The sequence below is a fragment of the Drosophila ananassae genome, chromosome 3R, assembly GCF_017639315.1.
Source record: "Drosophila ananassae strain 14024-0371.13 chromosome 3R, ASM1763931v2, whole genome shotgun sequence".
Taxonomy (NCBI): Eukaryota; Metazoa; Arthropoda; class Insecta; order Diptera; family Drosophilidae; genus Drosophila; species Drosophila ananassae.
The window spans coordinates 24,531,844-24,546,155 of NC_057930.1; the positions used below are offsets into that span (position 1 = coordinate 24,531,844).

At 42.9% G+C, this 14,312-nt stretch overlaps 1 protein-coding gene across 8 annotated transcripts in view; it reads left to right on the forward strand.

Moving 5' to 3' along the window:
* Positions 1 to 14,312, forward strand: part of LOC6497586 (protein abrupt) — a 44,209-nt gene that overhangs the window by 3,504 nt on the left and 26,393 nt on the right. For all 8 annotated transcript variants that reach the window (XM_032451890.2, XM_032451886.2, XM_032451888.2 and 5 more), the window contains exon 3: positions 7,230 to 7,327. The gene's annotated coding sequence lies outside the window, so the exon portion shown is untranslated. The remainder of the gene's footprint in view (positions 1 to 7,229; positions 7,328 to 14,312) is intronic.

The following is a 14,312-nucleotide window of genomic DNA, read 5'->3' on the forward strand; positions in this document are numbered from 1 at the left end:
AAAAAGGCACAAGATATGCAATGAAATGGCCCAATTGTTAGTAGAGTGGAGGGGGGGGCACCGAAGGAATACCGTCGGTAGATGAGATTTGGATTTTTTTTGGCTCATGACAGGCCAGTGACTTTTCACTTTTCACTCGTGTGAGCAAATGTGTAATTGAAGTTCCGCTCGAAAAAAACGGCCAAGAAGGCCGAGGAACAAAGCAAGTAAGGACTTACTCCTCCTTCTCATCGCGGAGGACCTTTTGCCGACGGCGCCTTGGGCCCAAAGTCGCGATTGCCACATGAGTTGGCACAAAATCCCAAGAATCAGACTAAATCGCTCACCGAAAACTGCACGAAAAAGTGCAACGAGAATGAGAATGATGTGGCACTTTCTCATTCCTCCTCCACTACCTGCCCGCCTGCCTGCCTGCAAATATCCTTCGAAAATATTATTGTAGGAGCAAAAGGATTACGGGGAAAACACATCTCTGCATCGATTTGTACAAATATTCTCATCATAATATTTGCAATAATTCTTGTCCTTCTAGTCCTGGCCGCCCTCCAGGAAGCCAGACAACATAAACATTATTCTTCCAGTGTGACATACAGTAGTCCTTTGCAGCAAGGACTCCTAATGATTTGTAATTTGTAAAAAAAAAAAATATCAAAATCATTAACTTTTAAATCGCTTGTAGTTTCAAAAGCTCCACTGTTATGGAAAGTCCTGCAATTGCTTAACCCCAAAGGACTCGTAACGTAAACGAAAGACGTAAGGAGTACCGTTGCAGGTTTCAGGCTGCAGACTAGCGGATTATTTTGCTTTCTTGTGCCGCCCAGCCCACGACCTAAAAAAAACCGATTTCTATTTCTATGTGTCGGTATTGGAGTATCTGTGTGTCTGATGCGGGTGCCCAAGTGTGTGTGTGTGTGTGTTTAGTGTATTATCAAATGCAATTTTCTAACGCAGTCGCACTTTCAACGATGACAGCAGCGACGCTGACGGTGGCAGCAGCAGCAGCAGCAGAACAAAATCGCAACAATGCCGCCCCCGCCCCCCTCTGAACAATTGCAATTTTAAGTGAAAATAAAATGCATGACAACAGCAATGGAAAAATGGAAAAGCAGCCCCAACAACAATAACAACAACAATGCATGCCTAAAACCTAATAAAAATTCAAATTAACATTTGAAAGAGCAAGCCAGAAAATCTAGCTGCCCCATTGAAAGCTTTGGGGTGCAACAGAGAAAGTAACAGTAGGCCAGAGGGAGAGAGATGGTCAGAGCGAAAAGGGGGGGACGGGGAACTGGGGATGGGGTGCCCAGCCGAGCGAGACAGAGACAGTCGACGCAACCGAAAAAGCTTATGAAATTCTATTAATTTTTGAACAAAACGGAATGTAATCCCTGCGAATGACCCATCGCTACTGCCACTCCACCACCCCCCACCCCACTCTTGTCAATAACGAAACGCCCAACGCCCCCTTTCTAATCGCCCATCGACCGAATGGCAACCGAAAGTTTCCGATGCGCTGATGCATCATCCAAATATTGTTTTGTTGTTTTTGCGTATTTTGTTGCACTTTGTTTTTGCACTTCTTTCTGCTCGGCTATCTCTCTCTCTGTCTGTGTGTGTTGTGTGTGCCTGGGGGGCATGGGGACTTGTGTATTGTTGTTGTTATGGTTGTGCAGATTGCAGACACTCGCATAATAATGCAATTTGCCATCTGCCATGGAACGGCGTCCAATTCGACGTCACGCGCCAAAAAGACGTCGACGTTGTTGTCTGGCTTTTTGGATGTCTGTTTGTCCGATTGTCTGTCCCTGTCTCTCTGTCTGTGTGAAGCTCCCCATCGCCCCCAAGCACCCACACAAGCATACATTCCGCTGCAGAGATACAGTACAGTGATGCATCTGGAAATGCCAAAAGATAAATGTTATTCTTCGAAGAGAGAGTACTAGATGGAAAGTATCTACAAGATACATTTGAAATATTAAATCTATGCAGTTCAAAGGTTAGCTTCCATCATGCAAGAGTCATCACTGTAGCCATAAAAAGGTCCAAAGAATCGCAATGTGCAATGTAGACTGCCACCTGCAGGCTGTTTGTCTTTTTCGCTCACACAGATACTCACACCGACACACACACACAGACAACTCTTGCCGTTTGATATTTGGGGCTCTTTTTCTGCTCTCTCTCTTTGCTCCCATTTTTGCAGTGCTCCCCTCTGTCCTCCCCTTTCGCCTTGACTGCAGCTGAGGGCCCCAAAAAACGCCTTCGGCTGTCGTCGGCTGCAGAAATCGCGACGCGTCGCATTCGCGCTTCTGATTCTGATTCTTTTTTTTTTCCCCCCCCAACTGTCTCTGTCTCTGTGTGTGTGTGCTTTCATTTTGCGATTTTTGTTTTTGTCCTTTTTTTCGCGCAGTTGAGAGTTTTCCGCAAAAACAGCTGCAAAAAAGCACGTGTCATCGCTGACTCGCCCATTTCAGCGTGTGCTCCACCGCTTTTCCCGCATTCCCTTCCTCCCACCGCTGAGCGTCTCCCTTTTCATGGTCGTCAGTTTTCTTTCCCAACCCCCCTCCCCCCACGCCCCTTCCTTTATTTGATGTTTATGCTTGCGGATATTCTTTTGATTCGCTGTTCGCGATGTTGTTTCTGTTGTTGTTGTTGGAATTTTCGTAGACAGGACAAATCGGGGAAACCCCCAATGCCAATGATGATGATGATGATTGTGACGAGATGATGACGACGCTGTCGTCTGTTTGGCAGGAGACCGACCGGAAGTAGTGGTAGTGTCCCTCAATCGTCCTTTTTCGGAATGAACTGCATTCGCCATTTCTTGCCACAGCCAAATTATTGATTCGATTTCTCGATTTGGCCAGAAGCCAAGAGCCGACTTGGTTAAAAGCAAACTGCGAAAATACTGCCTTAAGATACCACACACATACACAGACATAGAAGAGCCCTATAAGGACTCTCACGTGCTCACAGACACAGTGACCACTCTGCCCAGTTAATGGGATCTCTAGAAATATTTTCAAGTAAAAAATGAAAAAAATAAAAAAAAAACTGCAGCCCGCCATCTTTGCGGCCAAATCGAAGCTGCAATAAATAAAGGACATCCCCAAGTCCTTTGGGGGGGGTGGTGGGTGGTGGTGCGGCGGACTACAAAGAAGTCGCCGCTGGGACTGGCCTCGCGTGCTATATATCCTTAGCCGCTTCCTTGTGTTGGTGCAACTTGAGACTGCAGTCTGGGATTCTCGCTCTCGACTTCTCGGCTATCTCTTTATCTCTCTGGCAGTGACTCTGGTGCTCTTTGGCACCACTTTTCCCGCCCCCCTCCACCCCCCCATCGAAGACTTTCCCAGCTGAGGTTTGTTATTGTTTTTCTTGCGATTTTGCCGGCTGGCGACCGAACGACCACATGAATGAATATGAATATGAGCGCCCTCTCTTTCTGGCCCTGCCCCCTTGCTTCCGTCTCGTTCGCTCAGCTCCATGGTAACTTCGGGTCGCATCGAACTTGTTCGACGCCAGACCCAACAGCCATGGCGTGTGGTGAGAGAGTGAGAGAGCGGGGACAGGGCGGAAAGTTGGCAATGGCAATAACCGGAAACGGAAATCATATTTGGGCAAGTTCTAATGTCCGCCAAGCCATTGCAATTAAATGGCGAAATGTCAATTGTTTTAAGCTGGCGACAGAGACGGCACTAGCACTAGGGGGGCAGTGAAACGGGATGCCATGACAGCGAGACACTGCCATTAACCGTTAATGCACGGATCGTAAATCGAACTCGAGAGAGGTAGGTGTGTCTTACCTGGACTTATAAATAAAATTAACAACCCGGAGAAGAGGTTAAAGGCGGAAATATTTGCGCGACTTGTCGTTATTGTTACTGTTGTAATTAATGGCAAACAATTACAAAAAAGGAAAAGAAAAAAAAAAGAGGGGAAAAGAAAAGGAGAGACACAGACAAATGAACGAAGTGGAGGCCGAAGAATGAGAGGCCCCGCCGAGTGGAATTACAAAATAAAATGCGAAGAGCAAGTTAAAAAGTGAATTACCTGATAAAGGACAAAACGCGATTTGAGGTGTGTTTGCTGGCCGGGTCCCCACCCTCCCATGCCCCCATCGCCTCAGGTCAACCCATGTCCAATCCATCCGGTCAGCAATGCGTGTGTCTCAGCATGGCTCCAAAACAGTGGTTTTCAGAAGAAAAATAAAATACAATTTTTTTATATTATATTTTTTATAAAATAAAGTATTTGTTAAATTATAAAATGTAAAACTTTTATTACTATTATTTTGTTTAAAACTATTTCTATTAGAAATATATAATTACTAACCACTGTACTTATCCTTTCGGATAACTGCTGGAACAACTCCCCACCACCACCTCCTTTAAGCGGTCAGTGTCCAGCTGACGCGCTTAATTAATTACGCGATTGTATTGGTGACTAACTGGCTACGGTTCCCACCCTGCTATCCCTCCACCCCCACCCCCACTCCTTTCTGGGCCCAAAAGTTTTGTGGTAATGCAATCGCTTGTTGTTTGTTAAGAAGAAGTGTGGGGCGAGTCGTGAGGGGCAAGGACGTCGCGTCATTGAGGAGAAATTAATACCCACTTAAGCCCGACTGGACAGATGTTTCTTCCTCCCAAATGTGGCAGATTCTTTTGGTGATTTTTCGTCTCTTCGAAGGTGAATCACAAAGCGCATAAATATAGCATTCCGGGAACTGCAATATTTTATGCCAGTTGTCCAGTTTCTTGAGGTCCTCTGGAGCGAAACACCTCCTCTTCCACTGGAGTCCTGCAATTATCCCTAAGTCTAGCTAATGCAGTCGAAAAATTATGAAGTCAAAAACGTTTTTATTACCGAAAATTACAATGTGCGAACGGAAGCGAAGGCGGCTAATAAAGGCCGAAGGGGTCAATGGCAGTACACTTGGAGAAAAAGCCAGTAGCCGGCAGGTCCTCCGGTTGGCAGCTGGCCTTCGGGGGTCAAGCTGTTTTGCGGGATGGGCTGGAGGATAGTTGTGGGCCCGTCAGCAAATAAACACCCTCACATAGCAGGAGGTTAATTTCATTAGAAATTCATAATTTTTTTCATATTGGGTCGAAGGGGGTCAGGAGGGTCAGGAGGGGCTGTCTCAAAGGGCGTTGCTTCGACATGTGTAAATGTGAGCAATAAAAAATACATTTCGTATTATCCTGGCCGCCTTGCTGTTGTCCTGGCCTCCCGTTAGTTGTAGTTGCTCTGTTATTATTGTCGTAATTTGTTTATAACGGTATTTATGAAATGGTCGCAAGTCAACGCGTTCCAAACAACAGGAGCCGCAACCCTTGGACACGCACCGCCAGGACTCTCTCTTGATCCTGCCCCCCCCTATCACCAATTATTCTTATTACGCCTATTACTACCATTTTTTTTTTAGCCACTTTCGCTAGTTTTTGTTGGCCGGGCTTTTGGGTTCTCCCACAGCGTTTGCTGACCTTTTATGTTAATCGCATTTGGCTTGTAAGTCTCGGCCACAATGGGCCACCGGAGAATGGGAAGACTTGTAGCCAGTAATTGATATGCGTCCTAATCATGCAATCCTTTGGCAGTGCCCCCAGCCTTCCCCCTTCCGAGGGACAACAACTTTGGTTTGTGGCGCGGAGCTTGTTAGTTGAAGGAAAAGAAGTAATTACAACTCGAATGACGTCAGTTTGAGTTCTCCAATTAATGAGGAGGCAAGCTGTTTATTTCCCACCCATTTTTAGTTAATACTACTACTCTAAAAGGTGAATCATATTCTTTAGTTTTGGGGATTAAATAGCTCCAGCTTCCAGCTTCATCTTCTCACAGAGATCTGGCATCTCTTGGCTGGCTAATTAATAAACTTTCACATATCTGATTTCGGAAATCTTTTCACTTGAAGCCGCTTGAATCGGAATCTAACCGAAAATCGTTTTATGTAAATTATCATCGAAAGAGCTGGGATTTTTTTCTCTCTATTTGTATAATTTATTGCATTTTGATAGTTGGAGTTTAATTACAGCATTTCACCGCGATGTTTTGGTGTTTGCTGGAGTGAAAGTGCAAGTGGAATATTTTTGTAAAAATAGCCACACAAGAGTACCAAACCAATGGGCTAACTAAACCCGAAGCCGTATCGGTTGCGATTAACCTTTGACCTCTCGCCGGTAGCAGGTAGGAAAAAAAAAACGGTTGCACTTTTCCCGCTGCTGCTGGTCGTGACCCCTCTGGAAATCATAAAACAATAAATCTTTTTAATATCTCTCCTGGTTCTTTGGACCTGAATTCTTTTGGCCTCTTTTTTTTTTTGCTTCTCGTGGGCGTTCGTTTTCCTTTTCTTTTCATTTCTGGAAGAGTTTCTCACGTCCTTCGGAGGCTGCAGAGGGTCAGCTGTGGAGAGGGCGTGGCCATTACTCAAGTTTGTGGATTTGAAGTAATAACTCAGTGCGTCATAAAAATTTTAATTGCTTTGGGTTTCTTCTGTGCGAAAGCAGTTCGGGTAATTAACATTAACCCAAAAATGTCCAAAAAATAAAAAAAACAATGCCTGGAACAATGCAAAGCACCCACAACACCACCGGCAACATCAGCAACATCGGGCCACATTAGCGGCAGCAACATGCCACGAACAATGAGGCAATAAAAATTGCAGCGCATAATTTTCCACCACCGAACCCTTTTTTTTCCCTCCAGCTGGACGTTGTTATTGCTCGAAATTTCCACGCGTATCAGTAATTAGTTTTCTTATTGTTATTCTTATTTTTAGAGGCAGGAATGGGGGCTTGGAACTTGGGGGATGGAGCTACTATCCCTTAATCAGTATAAAGTATAAAGTATAAAGGTGGCTGGTCAAGAAGGGATCGCCAAGATCTAGTCTTTCTTTCCAGGCCAGACAAAGGACCAGAACCTCCTTGTCAAGCTGGAAATTTATTCGTGGGACCTTCAAGGTCCTTTAAAAATCAACAGCAATTGTTCTGGTGTTCTAGTATTCGGGTGTGTTTTGTGTGTGCCTGCTAAGTGGGTGCAATTAGACTGGCTAGATCCAGGTAAACAGGTAGAATTCGGTTTCAACTTTGATCCCGAAATGCATCGAATTGAGCCACGCATCCAAAATCGAAAGGTGGCAATAAATTCTGATTGCAATTGACACTTTTATCGCCCTGCAGGAGGGCGGGGAATTCAATTTAAAATATCTTCTAATGGTAGAATGTATCTTTTGTTTGCAGCTGAAGCATCTCAGAGACCGTGGTTCCAGTCCTCTACCATCAGAAGTATCTTTCCGAAAGACAACTGCAACTGCGAGGCATTAAAACAGCGGCAACATGTGAGTACTCGTTCCACTCAAATTTCCATTAAGGCGACTTGGGCAAATCAATTCGCTAATTGAATGTCGGGCAATTGAAAAGCTTCTTAATATTGTTAAATGTGAACGAGTTGGCATCCCTCGAAGCGGGCATTTTTCCCTCCGGAGACTGGAGACTCTCCTGTCGCCACTGCCCGGTTAACATTCTTAATAGAATCAAAGAGCGACGCAATATAACTTTTAATTTGGCGTAATTGTGTCGGCCTCAGTCTACTCCTGCTCCCTGCTGCCCCCACGAGTGCCTAAGCTGACACAGTCACAGGCCCCCTGCAGGTGCAGAGGGAGAAATTTTAAAGATTTTATTAAATGAAAATAATTAAAAGATATAAAGTATCTATAGACTAGTATCTTTCATGGTAGATTATATTTTATGATAGTTTGTAAGCTAATATCACTTTTGTAGCTTATTTTTCTCTGTGCACCCTTGTTGTCCAGTCAACAATCCAGATTTTCTGCTGCCCCCCGCTCTCTGGCCACAACAATAAAACACAAAATTCGAATTGGTCAAAGCCAACGCCAAAAAAAAGTGAAAATAGAGGGCTGGGGGACGAAATCAATTAACCAAATGGCGCGAGTACTCGACCGACGACTGACTTTTGCATTGGTTAATAACCGCTTGCAAAAAATCAACGACACACAACTAGAGAATTCAATTCAAAATCGAAAAAATATACAAATATCTTCTATATGTATGTATCATCCCCTGTACCGCAGTCCAAAATATTCTTTTGAGGAGCTTCAATTGTCTGCACTTGAGTTCAATTTCTGTGGGCTGCCCAAAAATCCGAAAAAAATGCTTTTAAAGCTCGCATGCCGAGCGGACAGAGTCTTGGGGACTGTGGGATGTGTATTTTCGTCATAACTATAAATTTTATTGAGATTCAAATGGTCTGCGTTCAAATTTAGACACAATTATTACTTACTTCAATGACGCCAGAGAGCTCCGAAGGGGGATGGAGAGCAACCGAACCGAGTCGAGGGGGAAAATCACCCCATGGGGTGCTCTCTACTCTATAGGAAAAGAATCTAGAACTTCAATTAGAGTTTAATACGTAAGATGTTATAGTTTTTCTGGCATATATGGCAGATTGATAAGTGAGAACCCCTCTACCCATCATATCTCTCCTCCAGTAACTAGACAGTTCGTCAAATGACAATTACAACGACTTAATTACTTTTAATAAAGACGTCCGTATGCAGGCCGGCCATCGGATAAATACAGCTCTTCATTAGCGAAAAAATATACTCGGGACTTTTTTGCATAATGTCTCATTATGCTTAGCCCAGAAAAAAAGGGGGGTACGAGTTGGGGGTGTGGGTTTGGGGTCTTGCCTTAATACATACAAATTGAAAATTGATGAATTTTTCCGGTATGGAGACCGAGGCTCTGGCACTGCAGCTGGCCCTCCCTGGGATCGCACTCGAATATCAATTAGGCCACTGCTGGCAGAGGGATGGGGTTGTGATGGGGCAGTACTACGGTTTACCTATCGATCGATGTCTTGATCTCTAGAGCGATCTAACAAACAATCAATAGACGAACAATCAATTGCTCCAGAAGGGAAATTACTAATAATAATGACTTTAATTGAATATTGCGCACTTCATTCACTCGCCGTTCTAAATTTACAAAATTGTGAGTGCGAGTGTGGGTGTGGGTATGGGTATGGGTATGGGTATGGGTCTGTGGACTTGTGGGTTAAGGGGGTGTAAGCATATTATCCATTATAAACTTCCAATCGACCATAAACACTCAGGGAGTGAGGGGATCGATCCGGGGCAATGTCACAAGCAACAACAACATGCTTTATATTTGGAAACGCCGGCGTAATGAAGTTCGCCGATTCTCAGGCAGCCGAGTACTCAGTAGTCATCCCCCCACGCCTCTGGACCTCTGAGCAATTCAAGCATGAAAGCAATTTTTAATTTATTTTGGTTGAGCGCTTCACTTTTTCCTAAAATTATGACATAATATAGCAGCTAGCAGCTCGCAGCTCGCAGCTCACAGCCAAGGCAGCGAACCACCTAATAATGTCATATGGAAATTTACGAGTACCGAACCCGATCCAAAAAAAAAAAAAATCCGAGCGGGGGAGCATACGGAATGGGGGACACTGGGGAACTCGGGGGCAGATTGTGTGAACACCTCGATGGCAAAAGGCAGTGTGGGAAATGTATATTTGGATGTGGATGGCAAACACCTTCACCTTCCGCTTCACATTCGATTACTTCTTCCATCGCAAACTGAGTGGAGGACCGACCGCGACACTGGCTGACCAGTTGTCAGTTGGTTAATGTTATAATTAACCTGGCCAACTGGCAGCCAGCCCAGGTATCGATCCGTCAGACGACCTCCGAACCCAATCAAAGCTGGCCTGCCCAGATTATCCCTGACGGGGTTTGAAAATCGGATTGACACTTTTTGGTCTATAAGAGTGTTGGTCATTTTTTGGCTTAAAAGAAGAGCTTATTTTATTAATTGGTAATAGAGTTAACAGAGTATATAAGGAAGAAAAATATAAATAATTGTTTTAAAAACAACAAGTCTTTCGTCCTCTAGTTCTTAGTCTTTAGAGTTCGACATATTGCTTTAGGGAGCAACACTCTTCCTCGTATTATTTTACTCTCGGATCTCGGCAGGTTCCGTACATTATGCGGCAGCGCCTGTCAGTTTCAACTTCAAGCTTCAATCTCTGCCCTTAAACTTGGTTGAAAGAAACATTTAATTAGTTGGCCTAGATCCCAGGTATCTGGTCTAATAACAATTTAGACCAAATACCGTGGGCGAGAGAGATGGCCAGAGTATGTAAACACGATCGTTAAATAAAAAATTAAAACAAAAGGCGAACAAGAAACGAAACAATCAAATAAAACTCACACACGCACAAAGTATCTGTACAGAGTATCTGCAAAATACAAAAGTGGGAGAGAGAGATAGTGAGGAGGAGGGAAATGGTGGAATGGAAACAAGTTAACCAATGAAATAAACGCAAATTTAATGACAACAAACGCGCCACGCACAACTTGGCCAATACGCGTTTTCCATTATGCCCCGCACTACCAACAACAACAACAACAACAATAATGGCCAAAAGCAGACACGGCTACGGCCAGAGATGCCGAAGAAGAAGAGCTAGCCAAAAAGCACTTTACAACAAGAGATCGAATCGGTTTTGGGGAGCAGAAAACGAAAACTACAAAATGGAATACATAATACACATAAAACACACAAATAGTGAACAATGAATTAAATGTTATAAGATGTAGATACGAGCCATGGGAGCGACAGAGAGAAGATTCCCCGATCCCTCGACTATTCCCCCCCTAGACTTGTGAGATACATTCGTGTATCTGTGTATCTGTGCGATCCACTGGCTGTGATCTCTCCAGCTTTAACTTTGAATTCAACTTGTTTTTTTTTTTGGACTTTTATTGCTTTTCAATACCGAAAGTCGACGGCGGCGGGCATACCAGAGAAGGAAAATTAATGCCAGTATATGTGGTGTATCTATAAGATACGTTGTAGACATTCTTGTGGCGGTTGCCGCATCTATTGTTACTGCTATTGGTGTTGGTGTTGGTTTGGGTGTTAGTGTTGCTGTTGTAGTTGCTTTCTCTTTGTGTTAATTGTATTCGAATAATGATGATGTTGGCCTGCATCTTGTATCTGGTGGATAGTTGGACTCTCTGGCTAATTTAATTTATGGCCAGTTTATGTAAATTTCGAAAATACCATTTGGTCTGTTTGGTTGTTGTTGTTGTTTCTTTGTGTTTTGGGCCATTCTCGGTCCATCTAGCACCCATCTTTTTGGCCGACCAGATCAATTTCTGTCTCTGTATCTTCAATTTCTACTTCTACGCTTCGGTTTTAAGTTCTTTTTTAATATTAACCATTTTTATTGAAGCCGACATAGCAGTTCATTGACATTATGTTGTATATAAACAGCAGTATCTATCTGTATCTGTATCTGTGTATCTTTATGTCTCTGGCTTGGCTTCGAAAGAAAGTTGACGGCATCTCCGCACTGGCCTTTATTTTTTTTGGCATTTGCATAAATTTTGGCCACACATTTCTTGGCCATGCGAAACTACCAAAAGCAACTACCAACCCAGCCACAACAACTCCCAGCTAATTGCGGCCCATTGAGATGGCTATCTGCGAGTTGACTCGACCCATTAAGAGGGCCATTTCAGCGGAGTTGGAAATTAATTAGGACAGGTTGCTCACAGAATGGCTCACATAGTGGGTGCCAATAAAAACGCACTGCAAGTCCACACCGCCGATCCATGAGTAATGGTCTCTCACGCATCTGACGGATGCCAGATCGCCAGCGACCTCCACCCCGCCCCACTCAAGCCCCACTTTAAAGGCCATTTCAGGTTTAAGTTTCGATTGCGTTCGAGATTATTGCGCGTTTTAAAAAAATCTGTCTTTGGCATTTTTTATTTGCTCATTTAATTTCTGAATTTCTGAAATTACTCAATTAGTTTAATTAGCAGCTCGATTCGAGTGTCTATCCATCCCCTCCATCTCTAGCCATGAAATAGATCGCAGATTTTTCTAAGCCACCATACACTGCGAAATAAATCAGCGTTGAGGGTGCCGCGATACGAATCAGAGTGGCTTGGTGGGAAATGAATAAAAAAAATAGCTTTTGGAATAATTTCAAATGAAATAGAGATAATAAATAACTTTAGTATCATCAGATACTATATCGAGAATTGTGGAAAGTGTGAGAGGCTTTATTCCCTGTCTCACCTTGATTGATTTTCCGACTGGGAGATACTTTTTCTAGATATAGTACGCTTTTGATATGGCCTCTCATCTGCAGCGAGGCGACGTCAAAGTCAAAGGCGACTTTGGCGACGGTCATTTGTCAAAATCATTAATGCAATTACGCGACCAGACTGCGACTGAGACTCAGACTGAGACTGCGAATGCCGGCTCTTCTCGACTCTCCTGCCTGCTAATTATTTTGAATTATTCAATTTCATGTCTCAATTTAAATTCTCGAAGGCAATTAGGCAAAAGTCGCTGTAAGTTCCTCCAACTCAGAGTTCCCTTATCGTTTTTTTAGTCGCCCATTGAGTGGCACTTTGATGCGTGTCGTCCATCCAACTTTTCAAGGAGGATGATATGGTAGTATATCTAGAGCTACTAGAAAGCCTTGGAATCTATCCAGAAATGCAAATGCGAAAATAAAACCATTTAAATAATAGAATATCGAACAAATCGCGCTGCTGCCAGCAGAAAAACACAACACAATTGGGGGATAACATGATGAATAATAAGGAAAATGGTGATGGAATGGAAAATTCTAAACAAAATGGTTCTCCCAACAACTACACTCAACTATGACGTCCATAGGTGTTCTTGTTTGTTCATTTGTTTGTATTGGTTCGTATGCAAATTTCTAAATTCCACCTTTGAAAAAATATCCGAAAAAATAAATCAGCTGAAAATGCAAAAATTCATTATTGTATTTTATTTTAAAAGTTAAATTCTCTTCGACATTCACGACTAAAAGTCCACCACTAAAAAGTTCTATCTATTTCAAATAGGAAACATGGAAAACACGAATAAATAAATCCGATATGTGTGTATACATGTTAGCCAAATGCGTTGTAGATTGTTGATGTGCAAAATCTAATTAATTATTTCATTAAAAACGGCATTTTATTGACATTCTAATTTGGATTTTTAGAATATTTGCTCCTAGAATTGTATATAAGCTGCCCAGTATATAGAATTAGCGCACGTTAGGATTGCCCTATATGTATGGGGATAGGAGGTGTACAATGTACATATGTATACGGCCACCTCCCGCATGGCCAACGTGGCGGATGAGCGATTTTAATTGGTTTTTAACTAATTTGCTTGCATTCAGTGTTCGTTCCCCGCACTTCCCTTTGAAATATAATCAAATAGGAAAGGGTTAGGCAGTCGAGGATATTTGACATTTTGGGCCAGGACAATGGCTAACGTTTAATTGAGATTTTTTTTGTCCATAATTCATAATCAAAATGTTAACTCGTATTATTCAGAAGACTACCCCCGAAAATGGTGCCCATCCTGAACCAGTTTGAGTCAATTTCCTGATTTTATATTTATGCGTGAATTTTGTTTATGGTTTTTTCCGAGTCAGGACCCTCGCTCACGCCTCGCCATATGAAGTCATAAACGTCATAAACATAACTGTAAAAATAATGAGAGATACAACCAAAAAAAAAGGGTCTCCCCAAACACACAAAGGAAGTTACTTGTACCTCGGACCTTGTGTGTACAGTCTAGGATTCTCCCACTGACAGCTCAAATGCAAATCGTAAAAATAACAATCATCATCATAACGCGTCGTTCTCCCCCCTCCTAGTTGGTAAGGATATGGAGTACAGGACATGCCATCCAGCAGGCAGCAGGGCCATAAGAGGGTTGAAGGGATAAAATATTTACCAAGGAACTTAGTTCACTTGCCAAGGCGCCGTATCAATTTACCAAAAATAACAAGTAATAAAACAAAAAGGACTATAAGGACTCTCTATACCCTGTACTATGCTTACAGATTTTATGAAATATTATAGCTATATGTTATAATCCTGTTACAGGATATCAAGTATTTTGGTTGCACCCATAGTTAGTAGCAATTGTATAGTGCCCATGGCCAACAGCCATTTCCGTGGTTCTAGATTCTAGGGCCAATAGGCAACCCCCCTTTTTTGGGCCTACGCGTGTTTGTTCTGCCATATATGCGGATCGTTGTATATATATCCTGTATCCTGATATTTGTACATACCCGAGCCTAGATATCTGCTGTGTATTTGCGGATGATTGTATGTTGTTTAGTAATTCGTTTTTTATTTGCCATTATCATTTACATTTATTTGTTATTATGTTACGCTTCAGTCCCCCGATTTCCCACGCCCTCCCCCTGTTCAGCTATTCCTTTCA